Source organism: Amblyomma mixtum, chromosome 3 (assembly GCF_055824585.1).
Source record: "Amblyomma mixtum isolate Tamu chromosome 3, ASM5582458v1, whole genome shotgun sequence".
In the NCBI taxonomy this organism is placed as follows: Eukaryota; Metazoa; Arthropoda; class Arachnida; order Ixodida; family Ixodidae; genus Amblyomma; species Amblyomma mixtum.
The window spans coordinates 40,981,209-41,002,343 of record NC_143014.1 but is presented as its reverse complement, the minus strand read 5'-3'; the positions used below and the strand labels follow the sequence as shown (position 1 = coordinate 41,002,343).

General features: G+C 46.0%; 6 non-coding genes and 1 pseudogene across 6 annotated transcripts; all 7 read left to right on the top strand.

Moving 5' to 3' along the window:
• Nucleotides 1–6,869: 6,869 nt before the first annotated feature.
• Nucleotides 6,870–6,943, top strand: TRNAN-GUU (transfer RNA asparagine (anticodon GUU)). Its single transcript has one exon. It is a non-coding gene; the product is annotated as a tRNA-Asn (tRNA).
• Nucleotides 6,944–8,497: 1,554 nt separating this feature from the next.
• On the top strand, nucleotides 8,498–8,571 carry TRNAN-GUU (transfer RNA asparagine (anticodon GUU)). The gene has a single exon. It is a non-coding gene; the product is annotated as a tRNA-Asn (tRNA).
• A 260-nt stretch (nucleotides 8,572–8,831) lies between these two features.
• Nucleotides 8,832–8,905, top strand: TRNAN-GUU (transfer RNA asparagine (anticodon GUU)). The gene has a single exon. It is a non-coding gene; the product is annotated as a tRNA-Asn (tRNA).
• A 5,891-nt stretch (nucleotides 8,906–14,796) lies between these two features.
• TRNAN-GUU (transfer RNA asparagine (anticodon GUU)) lies at nucleotides 14,797–14,870 on the top strand. Its single transcript has one exon. It is a non-coding gene; the product is annotated as a tRNA-Asn (tRNA).
• Nucleotides 14,871–15,182: 312 nt separating this feature from the next.
• On the top strand, nucleotides 15,183–16,128 carry LOC149349856 (uncharacterized; annotated as a pseudogene).
• Nucleotides 16,129–16,214: 86 nt separating this feature from the next.
• Nucleotides 16,215–16,288, top strand: TRNAN-GUU (transfer RNA asparagine (anticodon GUU)). Its single transcript has one exon. It is a non-coding gene; the product is annotated as a tRNA-Asn (tRNA).
• Nucleotides 16,289–17,968: 1,680 nt separating this feature from the next.
• Nucleotides 17,969–18,042, top strand: TRNAN-GUU (transfer RNA asparagine (anticodon GUU)). The gene has a single exon. It is a non-coding gene; the product is annotated as a tRNA-Asn (tRNA).
• Nucleotides 18,043–21,135: the final 3,093 nt, after the last annotated feature.

Here is a 21,135-nt window from a genome sequence, read left to right as displayed (position 1 = left end):
CCAGTAGTCACAGTGGAAGCATTCCACGTCACCAAGACTTCAGAAGGCCCGCCAAGTGCGCAGCGATGTGAAAGTGATGCTGACTGCTTTCTTTGACACCCTCTGTGTGGCAGACCATGAGTGCGCACTCCACAGGGTCAAACTATGACCAAAGAGTGCTACAGGGATGTCCTTTGTTGCCTACGTGATGCTGTGCGGCGCAAGAACCCGGAGTTGAGGTCAACAGGAAAGTGGCGCATCCATCACGACAATGCTCCTGCACATGCCTCGCACTTGATTCAGTCTTTTTTGGCGAAAAACCAGACTCCTGTAGTTCAACAGACTCCTTACTCCCCTGATATGGCCCCTGCAATTTCTGGCTGGTTCCCAAGATCAAAAGGCCATTGAAAGGAGCGCGATTTCAGACAAGGAAGAACATTAGGGCAGCAACGACAGCTGAGCTAAACTCCATTCCGAAAGGGGCCTTTTCGGAATACTTCCCAAAATGGCAGCACCGCTGGAAGAAGTGTGTGGAGTCCCAAGTAGACTACTTTGAAGGTGACTAGGTTTGGAACGCTCCAGTTGTGCAAGTTTTTTTTCTACGGCCAAAGGTCGGATACTTTTCTAACAGACCTCGTATATATACTATACAGGGTGTCCCAGCTAAATGTAACCAAGCTTTTAAAAAACACGGGATGTTCTAGCCGTGTGAAACCAAATGAGGGTTGTTTAGAGTCGCGTGACCTAGTCTGCAGTATTTTTTTCGTTCTTCAAGGTTGAATAATTAGTGAAGATTAATTAACTAACTTTTTAATTATTGACTTGAGGAACAAAGTGTCAATCGAAAAGTTGTAGATCGCTTCGAAAAACAGCTTACCGAGACATTTGCAGCAAAGTAATACTTACGTATAGTAGTTTTTTTACCGGCCTTTAACCATAACCCGCACAATAAGAAAAAGCTTCCACATGACAACTGTGCCACTTCAACGTCCCAAGACGCGCCTTAAAGAATAAAATCCATTTTTTCTGAAGTCCTCTCCTCGATGAGACTTTGGGTGCACATCGGGGCAGAGAAGTGAGCGAGCAGCTGGTCACGTGACCACTTTCTTCTAAGGCCAATAAATGAAGCTACGTAAATCGTAACTTGACGGAAATAGCACTAATAGCGGTTTTTTGAGGTGATCTAAAACTTTTGCATTGACACTTTCTTCCTGAAGTGAATAATTAAAAAGTTAGCTAATTAAACATAACTAATTAACTTTGAAGAGCGAAAAAAATACTCAAGACTAGGCCACGCGACTATGAACAACTCTGCGTTGGTTTTACTGGACTAGGACACTTCACATTTTTAAAAAGTTTGGTTACATTTAGCTGTTACATTTAGCTGGTTACCCTGTATATAGGGTGTCCCAGCTAACTTGGACCAAGACTTATAAAAAAACTAAGCGTTATTCAGAGCTGAAATGGATGTTGCTAGGGTTTTTCTAAAGTTACAGTACCATTTTTTTCGCTCCTCCTATTTTAATAATTAGTCGAGGTGAATAAATTAACTTCTCAAATATAGCTTGAAACGTTCAGGCGTCAATAGGAATGTCGTGGAGCGCTCTCATCCGTGCTTTGTAAAAAACATCACCCGCTTCGCACCTTTCGTGCTGCCCAAGACAGGGCTTCGCGTTGTGCTTGGTTCCAAGATAAGCGCTAGTCGGTTCGGGCGGCAATCGAAAGAAAGCGCGGCTCTTGTTTTTCAGCGTAATTCACACGACGTTATCAGGCTTGTTACATGCGTCTTTGCTTGTTGGGATCTTGCTCCCAAATTCAAACTCAATAGATTGTGATCGTTACTCGGCATGCATTCTGCTAACGTGAGAGCGCAATTATCGCCGCAGAAACGGGAGCAGCTCTTTCCAAGTGCAGCCCGTACCCACTAGCGCTTATCTTGGAACCAAGCACAACGCGAAGCCCTGTCTTCGGCAGCACGAAAGTCGCGAAGCGGGTGATGTTTTTTACAAAGCACGGATGAGAGCGCTGTAATTGCGGAGCATCCGGGCGCACGGAGCGCGCTGTCACGTGGTATTTTTTAAACTCCGCGGGCTTTCGTTTTTCCCGAATAAAAACGGCCACGCTAACTCAATCTCGTTTGAAGTGCCTGGGTTGGACAATATTTGCGGAGCTCCACAACTTTCCTATTGACGCCTGAACGTTTCAAGCTATATTTAAAAAGTTAATTTATTTATCTCGACTAATTATTCAAATAGGAGGAGCGAAAAAATGGTACTGTAACTTTAGATCAACCCTAACAACATCCACTCGATTTCAGTTCTGAGAAATGCTTAATTTTTTATAAACCTTGGTCCAAGTTAGCTGGCACACCCTGTATATATATTCATACAGAGTTGCGTTGGCTTTTGCAGAATTGCAGTTGAAGACGACAAGTTCGTGCCTTTGATGCATGCTCTCAAATAGCTTACTATTATTTTAAAAAATGAAAAAGTAATGAATAAAGACGGATAATAGAATACAAAAAGGCGACCTTATCGCTGCAGCGCGAGAGTCAGCAGTGAGCAGGAGGACGGGAAAACAAAGACGGTATCGGAAAGACAATCAAATGAGTGCAGCAGGCTAAAATCCCGCGTACTGGTAAGCAGGATAGGAAGCAGTGGGCTAAAAGCTAAACGAAACAGGACTGTGTGCGTTTGTACACTGTTAGCAGGGTTCCACATGCAGTAGGGAGAAAAATATATGGTATTTCAGCAAACCTTTGATTTGAGCTAGTTGGTTGTAGCTTGACATGTTTACGCAAAAGGCGTACTGGCGCTAAAAAACGAAGACAACACACACAACAGGACAGGACTGGCGCCAACTTCCAACTAGTTTTGAGAACACCAAATTCATTGCAAGATCAAAAGACAGATTAGAGCGTGAAATAATAGAAGCCTATTACATCAAACAGAGAGGCGATATCTGCATAAGCAAGCCATCTGTGTCATTGTCAGAAGAAGAGATTAGGTTTCTGAGTGGGTCTCTTGCAGCGTTATAATCATTCCTTTGGTCCGTTTGGCACGTGCATCTTTGTTAAGTCACCCCTTGTTTCTGGTTTGTCTGTATTTTTTTGCATGCAGTGTGGTTCTTAAGTGGTTTTTTTGTGAATAAACTAGTTGGAAGTTGGCGCCAGTCCTGTCCTGTTGTGTGTGTTGTCTTCGTTTTTTAGCGCCAGTACGCCTTTTGCGTAAACATGTCAATGGTATTTCAGTTCTTCGAATTTAACTATTTAATTACGTGCACAAACATTTGCACACGACTTTGTACACGACAATTTCAGACTTTTTACACACTAGCAACGAATGATTACCATCATATGAAGCGACAATTTCCTGCCACAGCAAATTTATTGAAAAACTGCTTTCTGCGCTGAATGAAAGTATCGGCTATTATATGTTTTTTATTACAAAATGTGCAACAATTTCCAGAGCACCTTTTCAGAATAACCTAATGCGTCATTACTTCACACGCAAGCCATTTCCGTCGATCACTGCTGGACTCCGCCCAAGCATGGAGTCCAGGAAGCTGTCAGTGAACGTCTAGTCCATGTTTCCCCATTTTTGCAGAAGGTTGTCGACTTTCTCCAGTGCTGCTCGCTATTTTGTCTCTCGGACGATGCGCGATACTTATCCAAAAATATTCAATTTAAATAATCTGAGCAGAGTGGCTTTGTCGCTTCATACGGTACACCGTACTCTTCATAATTTTTAGCAAGCGTAGAAAGTGTTTCGGGTAGTAATTCTGTTGAGACACGTATCCAAACCCCAGATTCTTGCGTGGCTGTGGAAGCGTACCCTTTTCAAGAATGTCCTGATCAACCTCGTCGCCCATGGTAACTTCCATTCAGTCAAGGAGACAAACTCCACGAGCGGGGAATCAGCCCCGGGCCATTACGTTCCCGTCTTTGTGATTTAACGTAAGATGCTTATAACGAGATCCGTATAAATTACGTTTAAGGGAACGTATGCAACGAATTCCATCAGTCTCAAGCAAGAAGAACTTAGATTCATTTAATGAAATCTCTCTTTCCCCTTCGTAACCCATGTCACCAGATGTCCCTTTACCTACATCATCCTAGAAACCCAATTATTTTCACAGATGTGCGGGGTTTTAACTGGGCTCCCGTCGTTCAGCTCATCCACTACGGGACGCCTCGCAGTACATGGAGTTACTTAACAACCTGGCAACAGGGTCAATTCTTCGTAAATGTCGATAACAGGCTAGAGGTTTTAGGTTCACCCGAATAACGCATCTCTCGACAACATGGAAGATCGAAAAACCAAATCTTCTCTTAAAGGGACTATGAAACAAATTAATTGAGATTACGTAAAGATAGGCAATCCATCACTCGTCACCCCAACGAAAGAATTTTCGAGCTAGCATGAATAACAACGAAGTTATAGACGATTAAAAATCACGCTCCTCCTCTCCCCCCTCAACTCATACACGCGGAGCACCAAGAAAAAATAAAGAAAACAGCTCCGGGACTGGGCTCCGCCCATGAATACGTCATTCGCTGACGTTCGGTTTACGGCTTCCGGTTGTCGCACTCCCGAGGAGCAGCGTGCGTCGGCAGCGTCTCTCCGGTCTCTGCGCTTTCTTGGCTCCCGAACTCGCGACAGAAAGAGGCGGCAGAAGTAAACTGAAAACACATGCGCGAAGGCAATGCCCTGGCCCGCGCTTGCCCGAGGTGGTCGCGCGGTGGCTCGAGCAGACGATTTTCACCGCTACCGGAAGTGTGCCCGTGACGTCGTAGCTGCCGCGGCTCGAGCGAATGACAGCGTGTGGTGGCCTGCCGACGTCATGGGACTAGTGACGTCTGTTTTCCCGATTTTGGTTCCAAAATTGCTCCCTACGAAGACACCGAACGGCCCGCGAATTTTAAAAAACGCGATTTTTAAAAAGCCATAATAAATTGCCGGCTCAGTTCCGAAGACTCATACTTGGTGTCAGTGCTTCTGAACATAACTTCTAACATTTACAAGCGTCTTTTAATTCTTTTCATGGTCCCTTTAACCAATATCTCTTCAAACCTTTTGAAGGTGTTGACTTCGCGACTCTGAAATCGAATTAAAGCTAGTGGTGTTTCATCCCATACTCGTATACCCGCGGATAAATGCCATTTCAGCAGACTTGATGACGTTATGCTAACCTCACACTCCATCCACTGCTTATAAAAATATGCAGAATTACATGTAACCGCACAATATGTCTCCTGAAAATGACAGAAAGTTAATACCATAGAATACACGGAAAATTAACGCAATTTGAAGCGCCCATGAAAGGACAAAACTGAAAAACGAACTGAAGGCAAACAGTTACGCTCTCACCAACTCCTTGAAGAAGAAGAGGGCATTAATGCTTCATAATACAGGGTGATTTTTTTTAACCTTTATACATTTTTATTTAAAAAACTGTGAGATACGTCGGTACGACCCTTTCAGCTGGGTTGCACAGCAATGAGAACGTTATGTACTTCATATAGATAAATAATTATACGAATAATTAACATAAATTAACTATTCACCTTTTCTATTTTTAATTAAGATGGCAAGGTTAAATTTCGAAGTTGATAGCCATCAGCATCGAAGGCGAGCCATCTTTTTCAATTTTCTGAACCGCCAATGTGCTTCGAAATATATATAGTTTCGAAATGCGCACTTGAAAGCATGTTGAGTTGGATTTCTAGCATTACTTAAAAGTGCGAGAGACGCCAATTCATAGATATGCAATGCGAAAAAGTCTACCCAACAAGATTTCAAGTTCTTATTTTTGATGTTCGATATCTCGAAGCACGTCGCCAATTAAGAAAATTTTAAAACAGGGCTCACCTTTGATGTTGACGACCATCAATTTCGCAACATAATCTTGCCCTCTAAAATAAAAATAAAAGTTTATAAGCTAATATCATCTCATCTCATTCTTGATCCACATGAGATACACGATGTCCGCCTCGCTGTACAATCCAGTTCAACAGACCTCATCGACGTATCTCTCACAGTTATTAAAATAAAAATCTATAAACGTTAAAAAAATCACACCCTATATGCACAAACAGCAAACAGGTCTTTTATACCCGTGATATTTCGAGTTTATAAGAAACAATTTAAAATATCATATCTCTTTGTTCCTTACCGCAGGTTCCACCAAGCAAGTGGGAATTAGTGAAAAAATCCACTCATTCCAGATATACTGATTAATATAATAAGTGCAGCTAAGTTCAAGGTAAATTCAGAAAGTTTAATGCGGTACGGCGCTCCACTGCCCCAGAATAGGGAATATGTGGAACAGTTTCACATACTTGCATCTGGAGGACAACTCTGTGTATGAAGAGCTGCTTTTACATTGTTGATGGTACCTTGGGCAAAATACTGTTAGCAAACGCAGCGTTCGAACCCGGTGTTATCTTCAGACCCAGAACTAGTGTGTGCCTGACGATACATTGGGTTGATACGCTATGCGAGAAGTCATAACACATACAACATCCACTTAGAATCCAGGAAGCACACTGGTACCGCTCATAACCTACTGTAATTGACGCTTTTGCGACAACCGCTGCAAAGAAGCACAAAATAATTACGTGAAAAACAAAAAAGCCACCACTGAGCCACCGTGGCGGCCAATGAGCCAGTTAGACTTGCTACCCAGAAGCTTCACACACATACCCAGACAAACACCGCTGAAACACGGGGAATGCGGCTGGAACTGCTTCCGCACTCAAAATGAAGCTCTCGCCCTGTGCTTCCTTTGCCATTATTTGCTTCCCCATTCCTTTCATTCAAGAATGGACGGCACCAAACATGCCCAGTGTGCTCCATTTCATCAGCCGAGTTCTTCGCATCAGACGCTCAGCCTCCGTGGCGCAATCGGCTAGCGCGTTCGGCTGTTAACCGAAAGGTTGGAGGTTCGAGCCCTCCCGGGGGCGAGCGCATCACTTTTGCACTTCTCTTATTCCCTACCAGTCTTTTTCTGTTTTAACGGATGAGCGCTTGTTCTCTGCTCACCTTATTCGTAGTACTAGTCTTTTCTGCGCTGCCTTCAACGTTTTTAGATCCCTTTCAGTTTGCAAGCTCCCCCGCGCCGCGCCCGAGAAAGCGGCCCCCGTCCGCTTCCACTCACCACGCGGCGCTGCTGTCGCTGTCGGCCCGGAGGCGCCGGAGCGCTCGCACTTGGCAGTTGCTGTGACAGCCTGTTCTCATCCGCGATAACATTGGGAGCGAACACGTCGAACTCAAATTTGCTGTACTTTTGGAGCTGTCACGTTGAAACTTCAGCCTCATGGTTAAAGAAATGTTTCACCTGGCTAGTAAGGGTGAGATAAAGAGCAGGCTGATGCCAGTTCGCAAAAAACCAATCGTTTGCATTGCGCTTTATCGCATCACGTTTGCGACGTTTAGCGCTGATGATATGCGTATGTTGGAGTAGAGCTATCAATATTTCTTCGGGAGAATGCACGAAACATTAATGAAAGGATAAAACTAGCGATGTTCCGCTTCTAGATCAGTCACGAAATTCCGCGCTATATTATCAACGAAGCACCGCACATGCGAGCAGCATTTTGCACGTTCTTTAGAATTCCAATTTCAGAGAACACAAGTATAAATGCAGACACACTTAGCTGGATGCAGGGAGGGAATAACTATAGAAGAGCTTTTTATTTGCAATGATAGTACAGACAGGAGCAGCGTACTGCACTTTCATTTTTAGAATGTTAATTTCATTGAACACAGACAAGCATTAAATGCAGACACACTAAGTCGGAAGCACGGAGGGAATGGCTACTTGAAGGCGAGCTTTTTTATTTGCAATGACAATATTTCTCTGTTCTCTAGCCGACGGTTCACGTCTCTCGCCTAGAAGTGGATGCGTGCCACTATGACAAAATGCAGCACTTGGCATGTAAAAGGGGCCATATGCTCTGCACATCCAAGCCGAACAAGGTTTTGCAATTCAAGCTCGTCTAGCAGCTCCCAAAAAACGTCCCTTTCAAAAACGGGACCTTCCTTCAAAGAAATCGGGATTGCTTTGTTTACAATGTTGGTAAACTCTAGCATCTTTTTGGTGGGATGCTTTAAGCACCCTTGCTTGAAGCATTTGTATACTGTAAGATAAGCGTCACTGCCAACAACTGGCACAGGACAGCTGATATCTTCCATGCTGATATCTGCTGGCTGCTCCAAATCAGGCGGCGGCGACCATGGCGTAGACGCGAAGGGCCACGCTGGTCGGGCAAACAGCGTGGCGAGCGCCACCGCACGGAAGGAAACGGAAAGGCGACAATCCGCGCACCGCAGCTTTCAAACTGAAAGGGATCTAAAAACGTTGGCTGCCTTGACACCCTCTTCAAAACAGAGGAAGCTCCTCTGCTTCTTTCTCCGTTTTTTTTTCCTTCCCCATTCCTTTCATTCAAGAATGGACGGCACCAAACATGCCCAGTGTGCTCCATTTCATCAGCCGAGTTCTCCTCGGCAGACGCTCAGCCTCCGTGGCGCAATCGGATAGCGCGTTCGGCTGTTAACCGAAAGGTTGGAGGTTCGAGCCCTCCCGGGGGCTAGCGCATCACTTTTGCACTTCTTTTATTCCCTACCAGTCTTTTTCTGTTTTGACGGATGAGCGCTTGTTCTCTGCTCACCTTATTCGTAGTACAAGTCTTTTCTGCGCTGCCTTGACACCCTGTTCAAAACAAAGGAAGCTCCTCTGCTTCTTTCTCCGTTTTTTTTTGCTTCCCCATTCCTTTCATTCAAGAATGGACGGCACCAAACATGCCCAGTGTGCTCCATTTCATCAGCCGAGTTCTCCTCAGCAGACGCTCAGCCTCCGTGACGCAATCGGATAGCGCGTTCGGCTGTTAACCGAAAGGTTGGAGGTTCGAGCCCTCCCGGGGGCGAGCGCATCACTTTTGCACTTCTTTTATTCCCTACCAGTCTTTTTCTGTTTTAACGGATGAGCGCTTGTTCTCTGCTCACCTTATTCGTAGTACAAGTCTTTTCTGCGCTGCCTTGACACCCTGTTCAAAACAAAGGAAGCTCCTCTGCTTCTTTCTCCGTTTTTTTTTGCTTCCCCATTCCTTTCATTCAAGAATGGACGGCACCAAACATGCCCAGTGTGCTCCATTTCATCAGCCGAGTTCTCCTCAGCAGACGCTCAGCCTCCGTAGCGCATTCCACTTCCGGCTTCCGTGGGAGACGGTCGTGTGATGGGAAGCTCTGAGCGCGCTTCGTTATCGGTCATGTCTGGCCGAGGTTTCGGTGAGCGACGCCCACCAGTGGGCTATCGCTTAGTTTTGCCTACGCTGCCTTCGGGAGACGCAATGAAGACAGCGGTTTTCCTTCACTGCGATATTGGCCGCATTTGTTTTTCCAGTCCCGGACTACTTGCTGGCAGGTCTCGGCTTCCGCTCGGACAGGAAAAGCGTCATGGTCACATGACCTACTTGCCATAGGCTGCTTTCGAACACGGCGCCAGAGTCGGGGTTACCGTACAAGGACGCTGTCATCTGCTAGCAGACGATGCAAGCCACGGCCACTACGACGCCGAAGCAACGCCGTGCGCTCGATCATGATACTGAGTCGATTTAAAGACTGTACTGTCAGCTTAGCGTAGGTGCATTACAGAACTCAGCTTCGGAGGTATGCTCGCCGCTACTGCTTGCGGCGAAGTTCGCACAAAGTAGCCCAACTCGTTGCGGAAAGGCGGATAGACGAAAGCCTCCGCAGAAATGTTGACAACAAGCTCTATAGCTGCTCCAGTATACGAGTGGTTCACCTGCGATGCTTTCAGGTAAGCGTACAGACAGCATGTGGCAAAACAAGCGAACAAGAACCTCTTGACGACACGAGCAAACAATACGCGCTCGCAGCTCCGAACACGCGTCCGTGTGCGGTGGATTTCAAGAAAATAAACGAAGATGCAAGAACAAAAAGTCTTGCGATGGCTCAGAGAGGAGCTACGGAGCTCATGTGAAGGTTTAACGCATGATATCGACCTCCAGGGACACGAAAAGCACTCAAAATGCACACGGAGTCTAACTTAATATGGCTGCCAGCGCGGCGCGCAGCTATCGTCTGCTGCCTTCTCAGCAGCCCCAAGCAGCCCGCGGACTGCCATAGGCTAAAAACGAACGCGTTGCTATGGCGATGCAAGCAGGTGGGCGGAGCTTTCGGGCTGCCCGAGAAAAACAAATACCGGACTCGAGTCCGCAAGTAGTCCCGGACAGTCCGGGACTGATAAACAAATGCGCCCATTGCCGGGCGGCCTTATCGCATACAGGATTTTCGTGAGCCTTTGGAAACTGCCGGTGTTCTACCTTTCGTGGCTGGCATTGGGGCCTTTCAAATGTCGCATGTGTGGATGTTGAAGCTGAAAACTGCGGAAGCGAAGGAACGACTGCTGAAAGAAGGAGCACTTGAAGTGAAAAAACGCTATTGTGCGGTCATAGACCCCAACAAACGTGAGTTGGCCTTCAGGGTGCACTGGGTGCCCTTCTACGTGTCGAATGATTCTGTGCAGAAGGCTTTTGAAGAATTTGGAGAGGTGACAGACGTCAACCGCGAGCAGTGGAACAGTCCCGGTTTCGAAGACGTCGAATCGACAACCCGTCTGGTGCGTATGGTTCTGAAGGAGGAGCTCTCTATCGATGATTTGCCCCACATGCTCAAGTTCTACGGAGGACAAGTGTTAGTGGTGGTGCCTGGACGTCCACCAATATGCCTACGGTGCAAAAGGACGGGACATATTCGACGCGACTGCCGCACGCCAAGATGCAGTTTGTGTCACGCCTTCGGACACGAACGGGAAGGATGCGTCCGCACGTATGCGCGTGTGGCCACGGGTACTGCTCCGCCGCAAGCCGACGGCAGCGAGCTGCTCATGGACCAGGAGGAACTGGAGAACGCCGGAGCCCCGCCCCCTTCAGGACTCAGCGACGTCCCTGCTTCCCAGCAGCCGGAGCTGCCCGCTGGCGACGAGAAGTCACAAGGTGACCCCGCTGCAGAAACGACTGGCAAGAAGGCGGATGCTGCTGCGGCGCCAGAAGAGCCAACGAGGGAGAGCACTTCAGGCGACCACGACTCCGAGGCGCCGATGGATGCGACAGTCGCTTCCATTAAGCGACCTCGTGACTACGAAAAGGCACCGGCTACGAAACGAGAACTACGTCGGTTAGAAAGGCATTGGAGAGGGGAGGGAGCCAAGAAAGGCAAGTTAGCCTTGTCGCGGTCCTCGTCGCTAACTCGCGACGAGAGGCCGAAGCAGTGAGCTTTAGTCACTGTTGTTTATTTGCTGTGTGCACGCTATGGCTTATTTGAAGAAACCGCTAAAAGTTGGCACTCTGAACGTACGAGGGCTTGCCTCGAAGCGTAAGCAAGTGCAGTTGAATCGACTGTTCGGGGAGTTAGATCTAGATATCGCGGCTATTCAAGAAACAAAAGTTGAGGATAAACAGCAAACAGATAACATGGTGTCTGGTTTTCGTTCGCATTTCAATGTTTGTGTAAGCCATGCGGCTGGTTTGTCGGCGGGATGCTGTCTTTTCCTCAGGAAAAACATAGCCATAGTAGAGGAACAAATAATAATAACTTGTGCAAGGGGGCGGTTCATCGTTTGTGACTTCACATATGAAACATTCGCGGTGAGGGTTGTTATCCTGTATGCTCCCACGATACAAAAGGAACGGCGCGGTTTTTTTTTTTAACAGTTAGCCTCGTTCCTTGATTGCAGTCGAGTGCTCATATTATTGGGAGACTTCAATTGCGTTTTGGACCCTTAAGATCGTTCAAATGTAAAAGATGTAAAAGACCCGAGTGTTGATTTCTTGAAGAGTGTCCTCAACGAGTGCAGCTTGGAGGATGTAATAGGTCTGGCGAACAGTCAGAATCACGTGCATATTTTACGCATTTTCAAGGTAGCAGCCACGCACGACTGGACAGAATATGTGTCGCCGGAGTTTTCACCTTCCTGTGAGCAGTATGAAGTGAAGCAAGTGTCATTTAGTGACCACTGCCTAGTTACGGTAACTTTGGGAGGAAGGAAGCAGCGTAAAGCAAAAATGAACTGGGATATGTGGAAACTAAACTCAAGGCTTATAGAAGACGACATATTTTTAAGAAAAGTTAAGGAAATCATGGATATGTTTAATAATAGTGGAACAAGATGTATTGAATCTTGGGAACGCTTTAAGCAGGAGGTGAAAATCTATGCCATTGAGCGTTCAACCATAAGAAAATATGAGGAAAGAAAAGAAGAAAAGCAACTGCGTGGACTTTTGACGAATTTAGGGCGCGAAGAGGAAAAAACGCCGGGCATGTTCATGCATGACCTAAAAGGCGTCAAAGTTAGGCTAGAAGCTTTAGATGCTCACAAGTACAAATGGGCAGCGATAAGAGCACGCACGGAAAAATTGCCTACTGGTGAAATGCCCACAAAACGCGCGCTTTCAGATGAAAAGCGATACGCGCGGTCAAATGAGATATCAGTTATCGAATACAAAGAACAAATCCTCAGTGAACAAAGTGGAATTTTAAGTGCATTCGTGGAACAGTACCGTGAGCTGTTTGCACGCAAAGCACCAAGTGAAGAAAGGTTCCGGGAAAACTTTTTGCCACTTATGCCAATATTAGGCAATGAGATTACTGAAGAACTAGAGAACGAAATAAGTATTAAGGAAATAGAGACAGCGATTGATGAATTGAATGCCGGAAAGTCGCCGGGACCTGACGGTTTGACTGCGGCCTTTTATAAGAGCTTTAAATGTGACCTTGCCACTATGCTCTATAAGCTTTTCAAAGAGTGTTTTGAAGTTGGCAGGCTGCCACCTTCGTTTAGCAATGCTCATACGGTCTTAATTCCTAAGACAGATGACCCTGCCAAGCTGGTAAAAGTAACAAGCTATAGACCGATCACGTTAGCAAACGTTGATTATAAAATTCTGATGAAAGTGTTCGCCAAGAGATTGCAATACGTCATAAAGGATATTGTAGGACCTCACCAAACGTGTGGAATAAAAACAAGAAGCATATTTAAAAATATTCATGTTGCACGCAGCGTGCTCGAGTGCTGCGATGCTTTAAATAAGAAAGTCGCTATGGTTCAAATTGACTTTGAAAAAGCATTTGATCGGGTGTCTCATGAAATACTCTATTGTTTGTTGGAACATATTGGTATTGGCTCGGTTGTTCTCAAAGGGGTAAAAATGGCTTATGCATGTTGCTCGACACGTCTTATGGTCAACAAAATGTTATCTGAAAGAATTGATGTGAGGGAATCTATGCGACAAGGATGTCCACTGTCCCCTTTACTTTTTGCAATTTATTTGGAGCCTTTTTGTAGGATGATAACTGCGAGCGAGCGCATCTGAGGGTTTAGGTTGGGAGCGTGTGAGGTGAGAATACTGGCGTATGCAGATGATGTGGCCCTCTTTTGTGAAGACCGCAAAAGTATTGTAGAAGCGTTACAAGTAACCGAAAGGTTTTGCAGGCAAACTGGTAGCGCTGTTAATATAGATAAATGTCTCGGACTCTGGCATGGGCAATGGGACTTGGAACCAGAATCGTTCTGCGGGGTCCGATGGGCTACAACTCCCGGAGTTTATTTGGGAGTCCCGCTGGACAAATATGGGGAGAATACCAATTACTGGAATGCGAAAGCGGAAGAAATGCGGTACCGGACCAAAGGATGGATGGGCCGTAATCTTTCTATTTTCGCGCGTGCAACTGTATGTAACACCTTTCTTGTGGCAAGAATCATGTATTTACTCCAAGTATTATATTGTGCACGAACCAATATCCAAAGGTTCCATAGGGTTTTTGCGGTTTTCATTTGGGCGTCTAATTGGGAACGAATTCGCAGAGATAATCTCTTCCGGAGAGTGAAGGTCGGGGGACTGTCTCTAATGTATCTCTATGTGCGGCAGGTTGTTTTAAGGTTTTGTTTCCTGCGTGACCAAAATGACGCCTTCCTGCGAACATTCACACAAATCATGTTATCCAGTGCACTTCCAGAATTCATTGTCTCTTCGTGCAATGCTCGGCGGTACACAGTGTCTCTCGCTTCCTGCGAGAGGTTGTCTGGTCGTTCAGGTTTTTGCAAGTGCGGTTCTCTCTAGAGTATTTAGCGAATGTAACGCCCAAGCGATTATACAAGGATCTTATTGAACAGTTGTTTCCAGCGCCACTGTACAGAACCTTATACTGTGAAGGCCCTGGGAAAGACGTTCTCAGGCGAGTTAAAAAGATGACTGTTGCACCTGCCGTCAAAACATTCTTTTTCAAATTGCACACCGGAACCCTACCAGTAAAAACATGGCTAGAGGAAAAGGGCCTTTTTGTTCCTTGGGGCTCGAACTGTCTCCTGTGTAGAAAACCGGAGACAGTAGAACATGTGTTCCTGGATTTTTGGGATGCAGTGTTCTACTGGGACGTTTTGCAAAGAACCCTAAAAAAGGACTTGCCATTGACACCGCGCGGAATTCGGTACCTGACCACTGAAAGTGATGTTTTACAGTACGACCAGATTATGTTATTGGGCCTCAACAGCATTTGGAGGAGTAGAATGGCTGTTAGACATTGTGACTTGGATGCACGATCGGTATGTGATTATTTTGTGGAACATGTGTACAAATTGAGAGAAGTCTTGAAGCAACAAGATTACGCGGAGGATGTATTGAGTCTGATAGACCAACTTGTGTTAATGAAAGTCCATTAGACACGGTTGTCTGCCAAGGGGCATGACAACTACGATATTTTACTGATGTATTCATTCATGCAATAAAGAAAAAAAAAAGCTTCCGTGGCGCAATCGGATAACGCGTTCGGTTGTTAACCGAAAGGTTGGAGGTTCGAGCCCTCCCGGGGGCGAGCGCATCACTTTTGCACTTCTCTTATTCCCTACCAGTCTTTTTCTGTTTTAACGGATGAGCGCTTGTTCTCTGCTCACCTTATTCGTAGTACTAGTCTTTTCTGCGCTGCCTTGACACCCTCTTCAAAACAGAGGAAGCTCCTCTGCTTCTTTCTTCGTTTTTTTTTTTGCTTCCCCATTCGTTTCATTCAAAGTTTAGCAGAGTGGTTTGTTAGGCGAGTTGGTTTTCCATATTGAAATATACCTGCGCTTATCAGCCGAGTTCTCCTCAGCAGACGCTCAGCCTCCGTGGCGCAAGCGTGCTGCAGGCGATGTTTATGACAAGAATGTGTGTTCAGAAGCTGCACAGAGTGTTAGCTGTGTTTGTGTGGGGATCAACCTGGGAGCGCACGAGCCGCACAAACTTGTTTCGCTCAGTGCAGAACGGTGGGTTGGGTCTTGTGCATTTGTTCTTAAGGCAAGTTGTCTCGAGATTCATGTTCCTGCGTGAACAAAATGATCCCTTTTCGAGGACAGTGATGCAGGTGCGGCTGCAAAACTTTTTACCCGAATTTCTGGTGTGTGCGCGCGGGTTTCATCCTGGAGGTGTGCATGGGTATTTGCGTGAAGTCGTTGGAGCTTTTCAAATACTGAAAGCGCGTTTCTCGATGCAGTACCTTAGTGGGGTAAAACGTAGGCGGCTGTATATGGACCTCTCAGATATGATGTTACCAGTGCCAATTTATCGCATAATGAATGGTGACGGTCAGGGTGGGGATGTTCTTAAAAGGGTTAAGTTGATGGCCGTGCGACCATCGGTGAAAACTTTCTTTTTCCACTTATATAGTGGCACACTCCCCCTGAAACCATGGTTGGAAGAGAAAGGGATATACATATGTCCCATGGTCCACAAACTGTATGATATGCCGCAAGCCTGAAACTGTAGACCATATCTTCTTGGACTGTTGGGGTGCGGTCTTTCTGTGGGACATCCTGCAAAGGACGTTATAGAAAGACCTTCCAGTAACGCCGTATGGCATCCGTTTTTTGCCAGTTGTCAATGAAGATGGTATACCGTATGATCTGTTCATGCTGTTAGTACTGCATGGTGTATGGAAGACAGGGATGGGTGTCCATCACGCAGATGAAAATGTGCGACCTGCTAGGGAGTATTTTGTTGAGAGTATTGCTTACCTTAGAGATATGTATAAGAAACAAGCCGACAAACCCGAATGGTATACTATTCTGAATGAACTTGTTGCCCTGAAATGGTTTTAACCTATGAGTGCTGTCGTTGTTCAGATAGCCCCTTTTAATGTTTTGTATTTGATTTTCCTGTCTAGTCGGCAATAAAGAAAGAAAAAGCTTCCGTGGCGCAATCGGCTAGCGCGTTCGGCTGTTAACCGAAAGGTTGGAGGTTCGAGCCCTCCCGGGGGCGCGCGCATCACTTTTGCACTTCTTTTATTCCCTACCAGTCTTTCTGTTTTAACGGATGAGCGCTTGTTCTCTGTTCACCTTATTCGTAGTCCTAGTCTTTTCTGCGCTGCCTTGACACCCTCTTCAAAACAGAGGAAGCTCCTCTGCTTCTTTCTCCGTTTTTTTTTGCTTCCCCATTCCTTTCATTCATGAATGCACGATACCAAACTTGCCCAGTGTGCTCCATTTCATCAGCCGAGTTCTCCTCTGCAGACGCTCAGCCTCCATGGCGCAAACCTATGCAGATGATATAGCAGTGTTCTGCAGAGACCAGGAAAGCGTGCAAGAAGTGGTGAGCGAAGCAGTAAATTTTTGTGATGCAAGTGGCTGTGCGATAAACTGGCAGAAATGTTTTGGGTTTTGGCATGGAAAGTGGCCTGCCACGCCAGAAGTATTCTGTCGAATCAAGTGGGTAGACACGCCAGGAAAGTACCTCGGCGTGCCGCTAACCAACTAAAGTGAAAGCAAAGATTACTGGGCCCATGAATCCGAACGAGTCAGAGCTCAGACAAGCAAATGGGGCGGTCACAACTTTTCCATGTTTGCAAGAGCTACGGTGTGCAACATGTTTTTAATAGCGAGGATTTTTTATGTTCTGCAAGCGTTAACTTTGCCAAGGACTTCAGTGCAAAGGTTGCACAGAGTGTTTGCAACGTTTGTTTGGTCGTCAACATGGGAACGTACCAGCAGATGCAATCTGTTCCACAAGGTGCGGAACGGGGGGCTGGGATTATCAAATTTATTTCTGAGACATATAGTGACTAGATTTTTTTTCTTGCGTCAAGATAATGATTTTCTGCGAACTGTTATACAAGTGCGATTGTCAGAATCACTGCCTGATTATGTTGTGTCATCCATGTCTGCAGGTCGGAGTGGGTTAAGTGCTTTCTTGCAAGAAGTTGTTGCAGCAGTCCGTATTCTTCGGTCAAAATTTTCCGATCAGTATCTAGCCATTCTAACAAGGAAAAAGATGTACAAGGACCTGCTCGATGTATTTCTGCCAGTGCCTGTTTATCGCAGTGCATATCTTTTGGGTCCCGAAAGCGATGTGCTAAAAAGAGTCAAAAGAATGCCGGTGAAGCCTTCAGTGCGTTCTTTCTTTTTTCAATTGCATACTGGAACCCTCCCAGTGAAGCCATGGTTGCAAAGCAAAGGCCTTTTTGTACTTTGGTCAGTAGAATGTCTTATTTGCAAAAAAGTGGAAACTATAGAGCATATCTTTCTCGACTGTCATGACGCTGTTTTTCTTTGGGATGTCTTCAAACGCACCCTGAAAAAAGAGTTACCCCTGACGCCTTTTGGAATACGCTTCCTACCATGTGCAGAACCAGGTGAAGTGCCTTGCGACCTGGTAATGTTGCTCGGCATGCACAGCCTATGGCGCACGCGAATGGATGTCAGGCATGAACATGTTTTGGTGCATCCTTCTCATCAGTATTTCATTGAAAGCATCATGTATACTCAGGAAGTTTTCGGACAGCAAGCTCCTCAGCCTGAGTGGCTGCCTGTCCTCGACCAACTAAAATCATTTAACCCATTTTATCATCGTGGACTAGCTAGAAACTTACCTGTGCTTTTATTGTCATGTCATTGTATTTTTGTTTTGTTTGTCCGGCCAAGTCGGTAATAAAGAAAAAAAAAAGCCTCCGTGGCGCAATCGGCTTGCGCGTTCGGCTGTTAACCGGAAGGTTGGAGGTTCGAGCCCTCCCGGGGGCGAGCGGATCACTTTTACACTTCTTTTATTCCCTACCTGTCTTTTTCTGTTTTAACGGATGAGCGCTTGTTCTCTGCTCACCTTTCGTAGTCCTAGTCTTTTCTGCGCTGCCTTCTCACCCTCTTCAAAAAAGAGGAAGCTCTTCTGCTTCTTTCGCCGTTTTTTTTTGCTTCCCCATTCCTTTCATTCAAGAATGGGCGGAACCAAACATGCCCAGTTTGCTTCATTTCATCAGCCGAGTTCTCCTCAGCAGACGCTCAGCCTCCGAGGCGCAATTGCCGCACTATCGCGACGAATGTGCACGTGGCTCGAAGCGTGCTCGAGTGTTGCGATGCACTGGGCGATCACGTCGCGATGATGCAGCTTGACCTGACAAAAGCCTTCGACTGCTTCTCGCACAAGGCATTGCTCTGCATACTTGAACACACGAATGTGGGCAGTGTCATTACGGAAGGCGTCGCGATGGCGTACAAAAAATGTACAACGCGTATTATTATTAACGGTGAGCTCACAGATAGCTTGTGCGTGCCCTCGTCGGTGAGTCAGGGATGCCCGCTGTCACCACTTCTGTTTGCGGCTTTTTTTGAGCCACTCTGGCGATTGAACATAATGCGCGGGTAACAGGTTACAGACTGAAGGCAGCCGAAGTTAAAATTCTGGCGTACGCGGATGACATCGCGGTTTTCTGCGCAAGCACAGCTAGCATTAGAGAGACAACTAATGTGGTCGAAAAGTTTTGTGATGCGACTGGAGCCGAGATAGACTGGGATAAAAGTCATGGCTTTTGGCATGACGATTGGGTAGACACACCAGAAGCCTTCTGTCGGCTGACCTGGTCAATGGTGCCAACGCAGTACCTTGGTGTGCCTCTCGGAAATTATCGTGACCCTGAACCATACTGGGCAGATCAAGCCTTGAGGGCTAAAGAAAAGGCGAACGGGTGGCAAGGCAAGCAACTGTCGATGTTTTCTAGAGCCACTGTCTGCAACCTTTTTCTGATATCTAAAATCTGGTACGTCATGAATGTGTTGTGTGCGGCGAGGATGAGCATTCAAAAAATGCACCGGGTTTTTGCTATTTTTATTTGGGCCTCGACTTGGGAGCGGTCCAGTCGAACGAATTTGTTTTTGCCGGTCAAGAAAGGGGGTCTAGTTCTGGCTCACTTGTTTCTGCGACAAATCGTGGCACGCTTTGTTTTTTTTACGTGATCAGAACGACATCTTTCTGCGCACAGTTATACAAGTAAGGTTGTTTAGACTTCTCCTTGGATTCGTCGTTTCGTCTGTTCAAAATATGTGCGAAGTGTGACTGGATACCTGCGTGAGAGAGAGAGAGAAAAGGACGGAAAGGCAGGGAGGTTAACCAGGTGATGCCCAGTTGGCTACCCTACACTTGGGGAGGCGTGAAGTTGTCTTGTCGTATAGGCTTTTGAATGTACATTTTTCCCAGCAGTACCTGTCAACTGTAACAAAGAAAAACTCTACAGAGACCTTGTAGATGTCATGCTCCCTGTACCTTTGTACCGTTCTGCACATCGCGGCGGCCCAGGACAGGACGTCCTAAAAAGAGTGAAGAAAATGCCTATACTACCCTCAGCCAAATTGTTCTTTTTCAAGTTACATACAAACACCTGGAGCAAAACCGTGATTTGAGCTAGTTAGTACATCTTCACAACTTCACCAGCGCTGCGACGAGGAACAAAGACAGAGAAGGAAGGACAGGGACAAGCGCTACTAACAACTGAAAGTTTATTTGAAAAAACACAGATTATATGCTCACAACTGACAACCCAAAGCGCCTGCGCTTCCCGCAAAAAGCACGCAAAAGAAAGTTACGAATCCAGATACGAAATTTCACACTCATGTATACTTACAGAAAGTGTGCTAACGCACATGTCGCTGTTCTTGTGAATATGATAGGCTTCACACAACTCCCTAGTCAGCTGATCTTGATGTCTAAACTTAATCTTAGCCCTGTTTAGCAGTGGAAAACATGCTTTTTTATTAGACACCTTGGACACACTGGGTTTGTTCAGATGACAATCTCTGTAATGAAGCGACAGATTTGATGAAGGAGCACCATTCAAAGATGATTTATGCTGGCGTAAGCGTGTATTTATAAATTTCCCGGTTTGCCCAATGTAATTCTTTCCGCATTTAAAAGGTATGTCATAAACCACTCCCTCTGCACATGGCATAAAAGGTGATTCATGATCCACTTGGCATGCATTTTTTCTTTTGCCTCTTTTTTGCTTCTGTTCGCGGGCTCTTTTGTCAACAATAGCACAAACCTTGCCTAGCTTATTAGGGACCGAAAATAGCACTTTAACCCCCTATCTAGTGCCAACCTGTTTAAGCCTATGGGATAACTGATGAATGTAGGGTATTACCGCATACTTTGTTCTATCATTACCGGAATTTTCCTGTGGTTCTTGTCTACCAAACGACTTCATTTTCTTCAGGATCTTGTTGCTAGCAAGCGCTATCACATCATTGTGATATCACATCAATGATGTGATAGCGCTTGCTAGCAACAAGATCCTGAAGATGAAGTCGTTTGGTAGACAAGAACCACAGGAAAATTCCGGTAATGATAGAACAACGTATGCGGTAATACCCTACATTCATCAGTTATCCCGTAGGCTTAAACAGGTTGGCACTACATATGGGGTTAAAGTGCTTTTTTCGGTCCCTAATAAGCCAGGCAAGGTTTGTGCTATTGTTGACAAAAGAGCCCGTGAACAGAAGCAAAAAAGAGGCAAAAGAAAAAATGCATGCCAAGTGGATCATGAATCACCTTTTGTGCCATGTGCAGAGGGAGTGGTTTATGACATACCTTTTAAATGCGGAAAGAATTACATTGGGCAAACCGGGAAATGCATAAATACACGCTTACGCCATTTTTTGGCAGCAGCGGCAGCACCCTGCGAGCATCATCACTTACACTGCTATCGAAACTGTGCAGATACGACGGAGAACAGTCTTTTTCCCGGATCGTCTAACGCTGTTCGGCCCCATCGGACGCGGCGGGCTGCCTAGATTTTCCTGCCACTCGTCACCTTGCCCTACCGCACTACCGGCATCGCACGAAATCAC